The sequence below is a fragment of the Ceratotherium simum genome, chromosome 4 (genome assembly GCF_057802395.1).
Source record: "Ceratotherium simum simum isolate JZ-2026a chromosome 4, ASM5780239v1, whole genome shotgun sequence".
NCBI lineage: Eukaryota > Metazoa > Chordata > Mammalia > Perissodactyla > Rhinocerotidae > Ceratotherium > Ceratotherium simum.
In genome coordinates, this window is record NC_141903.1 from 36635047 (window position 1) to 36651742 (window position 16696).

The window sequence follows — 16696 nt, forward strand, 5'->3', positions numbered from 1 at the left end:
GTCATCTGTTGAGGGCTAGAGCTGCACAAGGGAAAATTTTTCAATAGCCATTGTGAAGACTAGGATTGCAATCCCACATCTTCATGTACATTGTATGATTTTCTATAGTCTTTGAGAAGGTATTTGGTAGAATTCATCAAGGGCTGGAGCGCCCCTGAATAAGTGATGTTTAAGCCTACTATATAGCTAGCTTTGGAATGATATTTTGGGGGATCTTAATTCTTCAGTGAATCTTCCTTCCACTGGAATCCAGATCTGCTTTCTACTGTGAGCCTTTGATTCCAACTAATCTTGGCTAAGACTTCCCTTTATGCTGTCCCCAGCTTTTAGATGAAACAAGAGGCTCTGCTCCTCTGGAGAAACGTAAATCCATCTTAGTTCAGATATGCACTTACCCATATTTTTGTATAAGGCTGTAATGCCATCTGGTGATCATACAGAGAAGAAAAGTCAAACTTTTTCAATTGAGTAATTATTTATTGAGGATGTGCTTAGTGGCTTATCAACAAAAAAACACATTGGAAACCAAAGTTAATACAGGATTTCAGTCATCAAATGCCTATTGCATGAAGAACACTGTACAAGGGTGGGGACACAATGATGGATAAGACAAATCACTAGGTCTTGAGGATCCTGGTCTAATGAAGGATACTGGACAAGGAGTCTGGCCTCAAGATGGGCCTGGCTGTGAGCAGAGATGGATCAAGAGCTTTATTCACATTTGGGTTATTTGGGAGTGGGTGTGGTGTACACCAGGGATGGTAGAGAATGAGGCTACAAAGCAAGAATTTCTGCTGAGACTTTGAAAGGTCTAAGTGACAAGTTTGGTATGGCTATATTATCTAAGACTTCAAACACCAGGATAGGGTCTGGATTTGAGCTGATAATGCAGACCTTTTACAGTTTCGAGCAGAGAAGACATATTGAGGACATGTTTTGACACCACACAATCACTAAGCAGCTGGTAATGCATTATAATGTCATAATTCTGAGGATATAGTACCATTATTCCTGTTTTACATAAGAGATTAAGAAGCTTGCCTAAGGTCATGTAGCTAAATAGTGACAAAGCCAGGATTTGAACCCAGTTCTATATAAATCCAAATCCAGAGCTTTTGAGCATTATTCTGTCCTGCCTTCAGCAGAACTGTGGTCTCAGAATCTTCTGGCAGTCTACCATCTAGTTATTTTTTAACAGATTTAACACTCTGAAACCAGGTCATTTCTATACTTTAGGCTATTTAAAAACAGAAAACTGTTAACCAGTGGCTCTTTTAACAGTGGCATGGAGGAGGGGGGTTTAAAAAGGATTTTTTGAATAAGTAATACATATAATAAAACTCCAAGAACACAAATAGAGTTTTCCCCAACCCCTATTCCCCTACATAAAGGCATGGATTTTCTATAAATATATAAACATTTTGTATGTCTGTATATACATACATACATACATATACATATGCTTGTGGTGAATTAAAGATGGCCACAAATTCTTTGCCACTCTTCTTATGGAATACTGGAATCAATTTCCCCTCTACCTGCATCTGGAAGGACACTGTAACTGGCTTTGACCAACAGAATGCAGAAGTGACTTTTAAGATCTGCTTTCATCTGCTGGGAACCCAGTTGCCATGCTGTGAGAATCCCAACCAATATGAAAAGGCCACATTAAAAGAACCAAGGCGCTTAAGTCAATAGCCCCAGCTGAGCTCTCAGGTGGCAGCCAGCACCAACTGCCAGCCAAAGTGAAGCCTCCAGATGGCTGTAGTTTCAGCGCAGTCCATGTGGAACACAACCACCCAGCTGAGCCCAATCAACCCAGAGAATTTTAATAGTAGTTGTTTGAACTACTAAGTTTTAAGGTGGTTTGTTATGCAGTGATACACTAAACAAAGCTTTATTTTAAAAAAAGATTATCCAGGGCCGGCCCTGTGGCTTAGCAGTTAAGTGCGCGTGATCCGCTGCTGGCGGCTGGGGTTTGGATCCTGGGCGCGCACCAACGCACCGCTTCTCCAGCCATGCTGAGGCCGCGTCCCACATACAGCAACTAGAGGGATGTGCAGCTATGACATACAACTATCTACTGGGGCTTTGGGTGAAAAAAAAAAATAAATAAAATTATAAAAAAAAAAAAAAGATTATCCATTGTTCCTGTTTTACTTAATTTCTTAAGCTATCTTCCAATGAGGCTGCTCAGTATTCCATGATATGAGTGGTACAAAATTTATTTAACCAATGTTCTTCCAAGGGACAATTTAGGTATTTTCCTACTTTCTGCTATTCAAAGCAGTGATTAAAAAAAGTTCATGTACATATTACTCCATACATGTAAAAGTATTCATATAGTGTAAAATAAGCACCTTGTTTTCTAGAGCTATGTTGTCTGCTGTCCAATAGCCTTAAGCTACACTCCTTTTCTCAATCTTACTATCTACATTTAGCTAGTGGACAGCTTGGAGAACATTTTTGTCATTGTAGAAATTTTTATGACACAGTGTTGTTTTAGAGCAGGGATTAGGCAAAATTTCTGTAGAGGGCCAAATGATATTTTAGGCTTGTGGGCAATACAGGCTGTCAGATATACTCTGCAATTGTAGTGCAAAAGCAGCCACAATCGGTAAATAAATGAGCATGACTATGTTCTAACAAATATGAATGGCTTAGTCAGAGTATATGCATTTTTTTTGGTGAGGAAGACTAGCCCTGAGCTAACATCTGATGCCAGTCCTCCTCTTTTTTTCTGAGGAAGACTGGCCCTGGGCTAACATCCGTGCCCATCTTCCTCTACTTTACATGGGACGCCGCCACAGCATGGCTTGACAAGCGGTGTGTTGGTGTGTGCCTGGGATCTGAACCTGTGAACACTGGGCCGCCAAAGCAGAGTGCATGCACTTAACCACTGTGCCGGCCCCAGAGTATATGCATTTTTAAGTTACTAGATTCCCCTCCTTAAAGAGTATACCAGTTTACTCTGAACAAATGAGTACCTGTTCCCCCATTCCTTTGATAACTGTGTCAAAATCTATTTGAAAATCTTATTGCTGGAAAATAGAATCTCAACTATGGATTTTATTTGCATTAATTTGGGTTAAGCATCATTTAACTGTTCATATCTTTTGCCCATTTATCTATTCATTTGTTGAGCTTTTACTTTTTGATTTATAGGAATTATATTAAAGAAAAATTAACCCTTGGCAAACATCTTTTACCAGTTTTGGGTTTTTTTGTTCATAGTATTTTTCTATCCAGAACTTTTTAATCTAGTCACATCATTCATTCCTTTTAAGTATTCTTCATTTTGTTTTTAACTTTAAAGGCAAAGCCACTACACAATTATATAAAGAAAACTGTCTGTTTTCTTCTTGTACTTTTAAAATTTAAGTTGTGTTTTACGGCCTATTTCTGGATTTCCTTACGTGTTGCATTCATTGAGTAATCTATTCAGGTGCCAGTACCACCCCGTTTTATTCTTTTGTAATGTTTTAACATCTGGTGGGGCTAGTTTTCCTTTATGACTCTAATTTTGTACATTATACCTATTCTTATTTTTCCATATGAGTGTTCGAATTAGCTTGTCTCATTCCAAAAATAATCCTGTTATTCTTATACTTGTCTCTAATTATTCCTAGTTTTAGCTTCCTTCTAGTTTATCTTCAAACTGATTAGTAGCTACTTCAATGAACTATTTTCAGTTGACACTCATAGCATTTTCTTTTTTTTTTTTTTTTTAAAGATTTTATTTATTCAGTTTTTTACCCCCAAAGCCCCAGTAGATAGTTGTATGTCATAGGTTCACATCCTTCTAGTTGCTGTACGTGGGACTCGGCCTCGCGTTGGACGGAGAAGTGGTGCCTCGGGGCGCTCCCGGGATCCGAACCCGGGCCGCCAGCATCAGAGTGCGCGCACTTAACCGCTAAGCCACGGAGCCGGCCCGTAGCATTTTCAAGTAAACTTATTATATGCAAATGATTTTTACCTCTTTCCCCACTTATACATTTATTTTTCTTCTCTTACCTAATTGCCTTTGCTAGTATTTTTCAACAAAGCTTTCTCTTTTTTAATAGGAACACTTCTAGGATTTCCCTATTAAGCATCACACAGGCTTTTGGAATAAGATACATTTTATCAGGTTAGGAATCTTGACTCACAGCAATATTAGCAAAGGTCATTTTAGCATGTAGGGAGAGTATGTAATTTTTATTGAGATCCATAAATTGCAAATATTCTTGATGTATTCTTAAAATAATCTAGGAATGACTTTTCTGTTGTATTATTATATAATGGTTCGTTTATAATGTGTACCTACTCAAGTCTTTATGCCCCTAATTTAGCAGGTGTTTACCACTATATATATACGAAGCTAAAAAGGGAACCCAACTTCACTTCCATCCTAATCCCTTGAGGAATTTTTAAATGCCTTGAAATCTTCTGACCCTCATTGAACCCATAGTTTAGTAGGGTAAGCACTGAAGAATTTTAATAAAATGTGATAAACCCTATCATAGGGCAAGACTAGGGGTGGGGATGTGACCCACTAAGGCCTTCCAGAAGGGACATTTTAAAAAATCTAAGAGGGGCCGGCCCCGTGGCATAGCAGTTAAGTACACATGCTCCGCTGCTGGTGGTGGGGGTTTGGATCCCATATAAAGTAGAGGAAGATGGGCATGGATGTTAGCTCAGAGCTGATCTTCCTCACAAAAAAAAAAAAAAAAAAAAAAGACTCATGGGTGTTATGAGAGGAAGAATGATGTAGATAGGGACTTTTTTTTTTTTTGTGAGATCAGCCCTGTGCTACCATCTGTCAATCCTCCTTTTTTTTTTTTGCTGAGGAAGGCTGGCCCTGGGCTAACATCCATGCCCATCTTCCTCCACTTTATATGGGATGCCACCACAGCATGGCTTGCCAAGCAGTGCATCGGTGCACACCTGGGATCCGAACCGGTGAACCCCAGGCTGCCGCAGCGGAGCGCACACACTTAACTGCTTGCGCCACCCGGCCGGCCCCATAGGGACTCTTTTTAAAGCAAGGTTAAAAGGTATGTCTGTATATGTTTTAAGAGATAAAGGAAGCTTCCTCAAGCTATAGCAAGAGCGGCCAAGATGCTGATGGCATTTGGCATTTGTAATAGATGTAAGAGACTACAAGTAAAAAGACAGGCATTTCAGTAGTCCCTGAAAGATGTTAGTCTGAATCAGGTTGATGACTGAAGACAAGTAGATATTTGTGATTATTAGTTGGAAAGACTTGGTGGCACTATATATGAAAGCCTGAAACCAACCACTAGCTTTGGAGTCAGATTTATTGAACACCATAGTAGTTCGTGGATCCACTAACTATGTGACCTTGGGCAAATACAGATTTTACCTTGTAGAGCTGTTGAGAGGATTAGGAGATGTGTAGAATGAATTTAGTAGTTCTTGCACATGGTCAATGTGCAGTAAATGTCAATATTCTACAGTGCCACACGTCCTGCAGTATATTTACATGAATATCCTAAAATGACAAAACCACGGATTCAAAGATTATTCATTTTTATAAAGCCCCAGAGAAAACATGTTTTATGTTTTAAGTTTTATCCTGGTACTTATTTGTCAGTGCAATGACGGCTAGTAAAAGAGGTTCTGCAAGTTATAATTTATATACAAAGATGTTAAACTAATTTTCTTAACTATAGACACTCACAGATTACCAAAAAAAGTAACAAAAGCCCACACACATATTTTAGTCAACATGTCTCAAATTTGAACAAATTCTCTGCAAATCCACTATTTTCATTTAACACTTTTCCAAGCTAAATTTAGTGTCAAATAGTTGTGCGCTACGTTATATTTTTAGGGTGCACTAGCAAATGTTTAGGAAATCTGACACTTTTGTTTCCATGATTTTTCTGTTTCAAAATTTTAAAAAAAGAAACCGTAATCCTCACTTACTGGGGTATTATTGAAAAGCAGGATATGCCTATGGCTTAACTCTATTTTGGGTACATTATGACACATGGATATTAATATTTACCAGCTGAGACTCTTTAGTCAGCTGTCAGTAGAACTGAGGCTTCTTGGGAATGAGGTAAATCTTTAGAAGCTGGTGAATACCACCTTTTCAAAGGACTCTTCTTACATGGCATTTGTCTAGCTCTGTGGTAAAACAGTGCAATGACACATATAATGGGTGCAGAATCAGGGAAGGTGGCTTCTCGGCAGAAGTGCTATCTGAGCTGAGATCTCAAAGTAGACAAAGTAGAGAAGATGGAACTAGAAAGGGAAACAGCATGTGCAGAGACCTAGTAGCAATAGGCTTATCAAGGACTGAAAGAAACCAGTGTGGCAAAGATGAGGTAAGAGAGCTAAAGGCTAAACTGTGCATGTTAAGTGAGCAGGGACTGTGTCTTGTTCATCACTTATCACCAGTGTCTAGTAGAGCTCAGTTAATAAAAGTCTTACGCCCATAAAAAGGGTATACATTAAATGACCAGTTTTTTGACAAGAGTAATTACCATAGGTTATTGCCTCTTCCTCTAACTCAGCCCTGGAGATATTACACAAATAAGAGGTAAGGTAGAGATCTGAGAAATAAAATATGAAGAGTCCCTTGGAAGAACAGATCATGATTGGGTCTCAGTATACAAGGTCAAGAAATGGAAGTCCAGTGTAGAAAAGGGTAGAGTGCCATGGGAGTAGGGATAATATTGACTGGGACGAAGCTTTTCTATTCTGCCTTTGCCCCCTGCTGTTCACTGCCTCATGTCCAACCCACTGGCTGGAGTGGTCAGCATAATGCAACCTTACTTATTAGCCCCTCTAGTTTTCTAGAGAATTACAACTCATGGGAAGAAGAAATTCTACCATCTGCCACCCTGGTGAAGCCCTGATTCTAACTCAGAGCCTCTGTGCCTTGAGGTCATCTCCACTCCCCTTCAACTCCTTAGGACACTAGGGCCTGGGCTTGGCTCCTCCCTTCTACCAGCAGCTGATACAAAATTCCCATCCTCTCCTGTGAGCTCATAGGGTAAAAATAATCAGTCATCTGGGGACTACAGCATCCACTATCAAAGACAACAGGGTCAACCACTATTCTAGATGAAAGAGAATAAACACAGACCATAGAATAAAAGGTGATTATTAAAAGTGGAATGTTTATAGAATATAGGGGGCTATGAACTAAGGATCCTGATTAATGTACATATATATTTCATTGCTCTATCAGCTGACAGGGCCTAGAAGCAACAACATCTCATTACTAAGAGCACATCTAGTGCCCAGATCTTGGTTCCTTAATATCATTCTACAATAAAGGAACCAGGGCGCCTTGGATAAATGGTTGACACTGGGACAGGAAAGATACAAGATGAGCCTGGACCATCTTATAGTGCCATAAAGTGAGAAGTGCTTAAAAACAACAACCTGCAATGATGGGGGCATATCAAAGGGACGCAAGAGCCGAGTGAAAGAGCTCCCAAAGGCCAAAGCTGGAACACGTTTTTTTTTTTTTGGTGAGGAATATTAGCCCCGAGCTAACGTCTATTGCCAACCCTCCTCTTTTTGCTGAGGAAGACTGATTGGCCCTGGGCTAATATCCGTGCCCATCTTCCTCTACTTTATATGTGGGACACCTACAACAGCATAGCTTTTTAAGTGGTGCGCAGGTCCGTGCCTGGGATCCAAACCCGGGAACCCCAGGCCGCTGAAGTGGAGCACGCAACTTAACCATTATACCACCGGGCCAGCCCCAGAGCTGGAACACTTTTAACAAAATAAAGTATTGGGGCTGGCCTGGTGGCGTAGTGGTTAAGTGCTTGCATTCTGCTTCGGCGGCCCAGGGTTCACCGGTTCAGATCCTGGGTGCGCACGGACGCATCGCTTGTCAAGCCATACTATGGCAGCATCGCATATAAAGTAGAGGAAGATGGGCATGATGTTAGCTCAAGGCCAACCTTCCTCAGCAAAAGAGGAGGATTGGCAACAGATGTTAGCTCAGGGCTAATCTTCCTCACAAAAATAAATAAATAAATAATAAAAATAAAGTATTATTGGATTTTTTCCCCAAAGTATAATATCCACAGGTAGATAGTGCTATAAATAAATTGACTAAATGGGGGAGAAGAGATCAATTTATTTCTGAAGAATTCCAAGTAACTTACATAGAAATTCCACCCTCGAGGAGAGCACAACTCCCCTCTCCTTAAGTATAGGCTTCACATAGTGACTTTATTCCAAAGACTATAGTGTTGCGTGAGTAACTTTACAGTGCAGAAACCCGGCAAATAAGACCTCAGCCAGGTGATCAAGGTTAACATCAATAGTATTAAGTCATGTTGATAGTATATACTCTTGATATGTGATGAGAATGGCACTTTACCTCTGTGTTCTTCCTCTCAAAATCCCTTAAAGCCCAGCCTAATCATGAGAAAAACTCAATCCTAATTGAGGGATTTTTGGACAAAACACCTGACTCAAAACTCAAGGTCATGGGCCGGCCCTGTGGCTTAGTGGTTAAGTGAGCGTGCTCCACTGCTGGCGGCCAGGGTTCGGATCTCGGGCGTGCACTGACGCACCGCTTCTCCGGCCATGCTGAGGCCGCGTCCCACATACAGCAACTGGAAGGATGTGCAACTATGACCTACAACTATCTACTGGAGCTTTGGGGGGAAATAAATAAATAAATAAATAAATAAATAAAATTGTTAAAAAAAACCCTCAAGGTCATAAAAAACAAGGAAAGTCTAAGAAGCTGTTACAGCCAAGAGGAGTCTAAGGAGACATGATGACCAAATGTAATATCCTCAATGGGATCCTGGAACAAATAACATTAAGTAAAAACTAAGGAAATCTGAATAAAGTATGGACTTTACTTAATAATGTATTGATATTAGCCCATTAATTGTGACAAACATACTATGCTAATAGGACCAAAGTAACAGGGGATCCACTGCTTTGAACTAGGCCTTAGGACACTAAATAGACAAATATATGACTCAACAAGTTGGCTCATTAAAAGTGTTCCTAAATAGTAGTAAAGAGAAAGATATTGCTAAACAGACATTCTAAGTATTACAGTTGATTTGTTCAGTGAAATTGTTTTCCAAGAGAATATTGACAGGGCCATTACCTGGAGCTGTTCATAAAGCCCTAATTAAGCAACAAGATTCACAGGAGTCATGGTCACTCTTTTAAGTTCTCAATTACTTGCTCTTACCTGGTTGTTTTCCTTTGTGTGAATTCCTAGGCACTGAGCCACCTTTTTATGTGCCTTTGGTGCCTGCAGAATTTATTCCTCTGGGGTTTTATTTTCCTGATTAAAATTTGAGACATGATCCAAAATTTAAATGCAACAGTCCCTTGACTGTAGTTTCTTTCAACCCTGAAAGAAGGGAAGTAAATTATTTACAGCGCCAGGGATAGAACTCAATATGTGTGACCCCCACCCCACTCACCCTGCTTTAGTTTTTCCTCTTAATATGGTACAGGACTGGGGCATGAAACTTGAGCAGAGCAATGAAGAGGGGGCACTTGCGTTCCTTAACCTTAACTGCTACCTATGGCAGGAGGTAGCAGTTTGGATATTTACACACCAGCAACCCTCCCAGTCCAATTTCAGTTTCCATTGCAGCACGGGAAACGGATGAGAAAGGGAAGGAATGAATAAAAAGCTACTTTGAAATGTTTTACTTCATCTTCTTAGACTCAACAGGAAATAAAAAAAAATCAAGTCAGCAGGGAGTAGTCACTGACTAATTAACTTCACTTATCAAGTACAAAATGCCATTAAATTATTTTAATATGCATTAACAAGCCATTGAAAACTCTTGGGATATTGATTACAGGCACAAACACCAAATGAATTATACCTTTTCAAGTAGCAACGCAGGGGCCCCTCTCTGCACCGGTACCCTTACCATGGTCAGGAAGGCAATCTGTATGCTTAGAGGAACTCGAGATCCCAGATTTTAAACCCTGGCAACTCATGATATATAAAATTTTCCTCTTTCCTTAGGGGCCATTTCTATTTCACTACTTGGGACTGAGGATCAGACTCTGCTGGAAATTGAAGACTGCTGTTCTTTCTTGGGACATCTTTCTTAGGTATACGCTAAAAGTTGAAAGAATCACTGATAAAAGTAACTCACGTGAAAGGTAGACATGACAAACTCCAAACACAAGAAATCAGGACTATTCTACTACTGGATAATTTACTAGTGTCACCTTAGTCCTCTAAAAGATGAAGAGTTTAAGGCTGTATAGTAAAGGCTTGCTATAAGGCAAAGATATTGATAACATGGAATTTTTCAGTGAGACATGTTGGTACTGGCCTTGAGCCTGACACTAAAGAGCTGTCAACTCTCAAGGCCTGAATTTCATTCTCTAGAACAGGGGTTGGTAAACTATAGCCAACCCACATAGAATGGTTGGGGGAAAAATTTTGTTGTGACACTGAAAATTTTATGAAATTCCCATTTCAGTGTCCATAAATAAAGCTTTATTGGAACACAGTAATGCTCATTTGTTGCCATATTGTCTACAGCTGCTTTTCATACTACAACTGCAGAGTTGAGTGGTTGCAGAGACTATATGGTGCACAAGCCTAAAATATTATCTGGCCCTTTACAGGAAGTTTGCCAACTCCTGCTCTAGAACACCAGTGTATAATAAAATTTTCTGCATTGGTGGAAATGTTCTCCAAGCTGTCCATTATGATAGTCTCTAGATACAGTCACATGTTGCTTAACAATGGGGATACGTTCTGAGAAATGTGTCGTTAGGTGATTTTGTCATTGTGTGATCATAGACTGTACTCACACAAACTTAGATGTTATAGCCTACTACACACCTAGCCTATATGATACTACTCTTATGGGACTACCATCGTATATGCAGTCTGCCGTTGAATGAAACGTCGTTATGTGGTGCATGACTGTACTGAGATGGAGAAACTGATTTTATTTAATTTTTGTCAATTTAAATAGCCACATGTGGGCCAGCCCAGTGGCATAGTGGTTAAGTTCGCACACTCCGCTTCAGTGGCCTGGGGTTCGCTGGTGAGGATCCCAGGTGTGGACATATGTACCACTCATCAAGCCATGCTGTGGCAGCATCCCATATACAAAATAGAGGAAGATGGGCACAGATGTTAGCTCAGAGACAATCTTCCTCAAGCAAAAGGAGGAAGATTGGCAACAGATGTTAGCTCAGGGTCAATCTTCCTTACCAAATAAATAGCCACATGTATTGCACAGCAGAGCTCTAGAAAATGAGGGCTTAGTTTAAGTCTTGGAGTTTAGATTAAGCATTCTTCTCTAAAATTCTGATACTCTCCATTATTTTTTAGTATTTTAAGTTTTTCTACCTGTAAAGAAAACCTCACTTCTCCTCCTATGTTTTTCCTTTACTCTCACACTACTATGACACCCTCAACACTTCTAACCCAGATGTGTAGGGGTTTTCCCCACATCAAGCAAATCTACGTCACCAGCTGGGTGTCCTACAATTCAACTCAATTCTGACACTATCTACACCTGGAGCTCCCACAAGTTAAGGGCAGTCCCACAAGACTGCCCCTCCCCCACTTCAGATGCCAATCACAAGTCCAGCTTTTTACCTGTGCTTCTGACCAATCAGCTATAAATCGGAGGTTCCCACAACCCCTTCCTCGAGTTCGATTAATTTGCTATAGTGGCTCACAGAACTCAGGAAAAGTTTACTGTTTACCAGTTTATTATCAAAGGATATGATAAAGGATACAGATGAACATCTAGATGGAAAAGATGCATAGGGCAAGGAATGTGGGAAGGGGTGCCAAGCTTCCATGCCCTCTCTGGGTGTACCAGTCTCCCAGTGCCCCCAAACGTTCACCAACCTAGAAGTTCTCTGAACCCCATACTATTGGGATCTTTATGGAGGCTTCATCACAAAGGCATGAGCAATTATTAACTCCATTTCCAGCCCCTCTCTCCCTTCTGAAGAATGGGGGGTGGAGCTGAAAATTCCAACCATCTAATCATTGCTTGGTCTTGCTGGTGACCAACCTCATTAGAACAAGACATCCCTATCACTTAGGAAATCACAAGGGTTTTAGGAGCTCTATGCCAGGAATGGGAGCAAAGACCAATATATATTTTCTATTATCTCACACTACCCATCTCAGCTGATGCAAGTTAATTAGAACCTACATGACAAAAGGACTACTTACATTACTTATCTTGGTGTCACACAGGGCTGTCAGACATCTGAGGTCCTGATGGAGGCAGGTTTCTCACTCAGGTGAAGGCATCTAGGATTCAAAGAGTAAAGGAATGATAGGCTGTCCCTAAGACAGGGTCCTTTTCTAACAGAAATAAATTGTTTGCACCCAGACTAGGACCAACTCCACAGGAGGAGTTATTCCACTCTCAGAGGTGCAAAACGCTGCCCAAAGGTACTCAGCCATAACACCAAAACAGTGCTGGAGCCAGACCTCAATAAAGGCAGCGTTTACTCTTCCACCAGTGTAACACCATCCGAGGCATCACACTAGCCTGGATAGCTGACAACTGCTGGATGATTCCTGAAACAGCTTTATTTCAGACACTCAGGCACTCCACATAGAAGACATGGATATAGGTATCCCCATGAATTGAATATTGACTGCAAAACAGAGACCTGGAGGCACTGATTGCAGACTCTGCTGCCAAATCCTTTAAACAAGTAAGAAACAGGAATCCCTTTCCCATACCTTCAGTCATTTTATCCAACATTCAGGGAGCTCCTGCGATGTGCCAGGCACTGTGATTGGGATCTAGCAGTGAACAAGGCAAGATATACTCTCCTTTCCCTTATGAAATTTACAATCTCTCCATAAATCCCTCAGATGGAATGATACAGATAATCTCAAAGATTTTAGGTGCCTTCAGAGCATAACGACCAAAATCCCACTCAGCCTTTCACTGACTAGAGGCTGAATTTCTTGGGGGCAAATATACATGATTTTGCCTCCCAACTGTTTTCTGATAGACACCAACTAGCAAACAGGCCTGGCACATAGGAGGTAGTCAATGTTGGAATGCATAGGGACATTTACCTGAGAACTCCATACACAGACTATCCATCTGCCACTAACTGCCTCTCTTCAGGAGGGCCAAAGATGCCCTACTTTCAAGTCATCCTAAAAAGAAAAAGATTTCAGTGTTCACCCCAGACTAGAATGGCTGCTTTTCTGCAGAAATAGAAACAGAAGGCTGTCTGCCATTTATGATTTACCATGTTTTTTATACCCTCAGGAATTTATTCCCCATTGTTTGCCTTTTTCCTGCCCATGATTACCATTAAAGCTAACCACCCCCCAAGCCCTCTAGATATCACTAGTCTTAAGACCCTATTTGTAAAAGGCTATTCACAATGAACATCTGAGGTCTTCACACAAAGCACTCAACGTTTAGCTAAGAGAGTCCTTTTAAGGGAAAGCCAATTGATAGAACAAAACTAGCTTTGATAAATAACTCCCCTGCCTTCCAACATCCTCACCAGTTCCCCCTGAGGAAACCAGGATGTCACTTTTCACAGAAGCAGCAACTAAGTCAGCCCTATTGGACAATCTCCAGCATCACCCCGAGTGATAAGTGTTTGCCTAGAACTGAGAAGCATCTCTTCTCAGAAAATTAGCATTCCAAAACAAAATCACTACGAAGGGGACTCAATATTTACTGCTCTAAAGGGGCAACAACTCTCCACTCCTGAAAATGAAGAAAGCCGCACAAATATACTGTCAGCCTAAAGCAGAAATTAGTATGGTTGTAGCTAGGCCTACTGTCTAGAGCCCCTCAATAAATTGGTATTTTTATATTTTATTAAAGAGCTAAAGAAGAATGCCCATAATTTTAAAACAAATTCACACCAATATTTCCCTGATAAGGCATTTCTGTAGATAACTACAGCTATGAAATCCCTGTACAAAGGGAACATGAAGACTAGCTTTGTATGGTGCGGGGAGTGGGAGCCACGCACTTTGACTTCAATGAAAATAGCAAAATTCCCATTGACCTCCTCCCTGCATAAGGCCCCTTTTGAGCACTGGGTAGACACTCAAAAAATAAAAGCCTGACTTTCCCCGTCTACTTACAGCCCTCCATGGCTTGATTACCTTTGTTCTGTTTCCCAGGTATGATTCAAGTAACTTCATACTAGCCAAACCTGTTGAACCAGAATCACTCAGAAAGGTCTGGATTTTTAGGTTTCTCCCTGCAAAGTTGTGCTCTTGCAGATTTAACCTTAATGGACAAAGAACTATGCTGGCATCCTGGTACAGTAAACAACAGAGTTGGCATGAACCAGGCCCAGAATGCCAACCAGCTATCCGCTGCTGTTCTCCCAGCAGTGTAACACTTGCCTAGGTACAAGGCAACCTAGGCAGCTGCCTACAGCTGGGGCCAAAGGTAGGCTAATGGAGTTGCACTCACCTGGGGTTGCATTTGCCCAAAGTCCACAGCTGGCCCCTCTGCAATCAAAGTACCCCAGGATAGAGTCAGCCAACAGTTAGTGAACACTTGTGTGGAGTTCAAGCCCCCTGCCCTCAAAAACCCATAACTTAGTAAAGCCTGAGCCACAGAAATAGCAGACAACAAATAGCTTTCCCTCGGTTAGCTTCATTTTCACGTTGTTACTTATGTAACACAGCAGTTCAACAGAAGCAAATCAATGGCCCAGTCAACAATTATCAGGAAGCTTGGCTCTATCACTTAACAGCCAAGTAACAGTGGACAAGTAACAACCTCTCTGTGCCTCAGTCTCCTCATTTGTAAAATGGGAATGTTATTAATAATATTCTGTACACAGGGTGGTGGGGAGGCTTAAATGGAATATAAATTAGGATAATATCTGGTATACAGTGGGCACGCAGTAAATAAACACTTGCTGTTATCAGGAGCTACATTCCAGGCAAGGAGATGATGAGTAGGGGTTAGAAGAGGGCAAGTTACCCTGAGAGAGCAATGGGCAGTGAAAATTGGAAAAGCTGGTTAAAACTAGATTGAGGAGGGCCTCGATTATGAGACCTCTTGAAGAACAATAAAAGCAGGGCCGGCTCCGTGGCTTAGCGGTTAAGTGTGCGCGCTCTGATGCTGGCGGCCCGGGGTTCGGATCCCGGGAGCGCCCCGAGGCACCACTTCTCCGTCCAACGTGAGGCCGAGTCCCACGTCCAGCAACTAGGAGGATGTGAACCTATGACATACAACTATCTACTGGGGCTTTGGGGGGAAAAAACTGAATAAATAAAATCTTTAAAAAAAAAAAAAAAAAAGCAGAAATTTATTTAGAAAAATAATTGAATGCAATAATGGATGTGAAAGGAACTAGAGACAGGTAGGTAGCCATTCCTGCCAACGACCTCATCTATTGGTTGAAAGTGATTATCAAAATGTTTGCAAGCAAGTTAATAAACATTCCTACGCACTCACCCTTATAATTTACTTTATTTAGATAAGGTTAGGGTATCTAAGATCATACCTTTTCCCAGCCATCCTCCCATTTCACTCCTAACCCCCTCCAAACAATTTAGAGTAAAAGGAAAATAGATGGGGCTCATAGTGCAGGTCTAGAAACGAATCTAAAAATAGCCCGCCCCTTTCAGGGGTTTGGGTTGAATGGACGGACGGAGCTCCACCCGGACACGTGTTCCTCACAAACCTTCCCAAGTCCCTGTCCCTGGCGCCTGGGGAGCGAGGCTCTCCGAGACCAGCTCTAGGTGACTCTCCAGGGACAAGATGGATGGTAGAAAACAAGGGGCGACTCTAGGGCTACGATCTCCCGGTGTCTCTTCAAGATGCCCTCCAAACCCGAGGTCACGAGGGAGCGAATCCCAATTTCGTCCTGTACCTCACAAAAAGCCTCCCCACAGCTGCCTCTCGCCCCGGGCTGCTAAACCTCCAAGGGCTCTCCCTATTTGGCCCTCACTCACCCGCACGTGTCCGGAGCTCGGCCGGGGCACTCCAACCCGGGCAGAGGCGGCAAAGGAAAGGGCAGCACTGAGCGGAGGGGAGCCCCGCCCCGGGTCGGCTGCTGGGCGGGGGCCCTCAGTGGGCGGGGCCTAGAAGCCCCGCCCAGGAAAGGCCGGGTTAGGAAAAGACGAGGGCGGTGGCAGAGGTGAATATACCGCTTATAGGAGCTAGACCCCAGAAGAGAAAGAGTAGGAATCCGAACAAGGGCTACATTTATTCGGCTCCCATCCCATTTGGTACTTACGGATGGAAGGGGTGCTGGGTTTAGAGCTGCTAAAGAGAAAATCTGGTGTGTCCTGGTGGGGCCGGGCTTCCTGCCTGCCCACACCGGGCGCCCCCGAGACGCCAGTTCCTCTCACACGTGTAGCACCTTTCTGTTCCTGCAGGCTCAGCCCACGCTTTTTCCACCTCCCACGCAGATCCTCTTTTTGGCTTTCTCCAGCAGCGCTGTCACTAGACTAATGGATCTCCCACCCACAGGTCACCTTGGTTTTCGGGATCTCTCTAGGAGGTTTTCGGGTAGATTCCCCCCAGTCACTCTTACAGTCTAACCCTGAGGTGCCCTGCAGTGTGATCCTTAGCTGAACTACAGCAGCTAAAGAATACTAGTTTTCTCTGCCAGACTTGCCTTTCACGTTGGCACAATCAGCAAAAAGAGGCTACATTCTTGATCTGAACAGATTGCCCACCAGGTTACCAGCATTTCTTTTGAACACTGAAACTTCCTTCCCCCA

The 16696-nt window shown here is 42.1% G+C and overlaps 1 protein-coding gene and 1 non-coding gene across 5 annotated transcripts in view; both read right to left on the minus strand.

Annotated features, from left to right (window-relative positions):
• The window catches only part of MATR3 (matrin 3), a 48599-nt gene extending 32617 nt beyond the window's left edge, over window positions 1-15982 (minus strand). For 2 of the 4 annotated variants that reach the window (XM_087429718.1, XM_087429717.1), the window contains exons 1-6: window positions 15923-15982; window positions 14427-14464; window positions 13052-13135; window positions 12185-12265; window positions 9194-9358; window positions 5366-5494 (exon numbers count right to left, since the gene is read on the minus strand). The gene's annotated coding sequence lies outside the window, so the exon portion shown is untranslated. The remainder of the gene's footprint in view (window positions 1-5365; window positions 5495-9193; window positions 9359-12184; window positions 12266-13051; window positions 13136-14426; window positions 14465-15922) is intronic. The other 2 variants (XM_087429720.1, XM_087429719.1) reach the window with 1 other exon arrangement.
• On the minus strand, window positions 12333-12532 carry LOC147917256 (small nucleolar RNA SNORA74). The gene has a single exon (XR_015552119.1). It is a non-coding gene; the product is annotated as a small nucleolar RNA SNORA74 (small nucleolar RNA).
• Window positions 15983-16696: the final 714 nt, after the last annotated feature.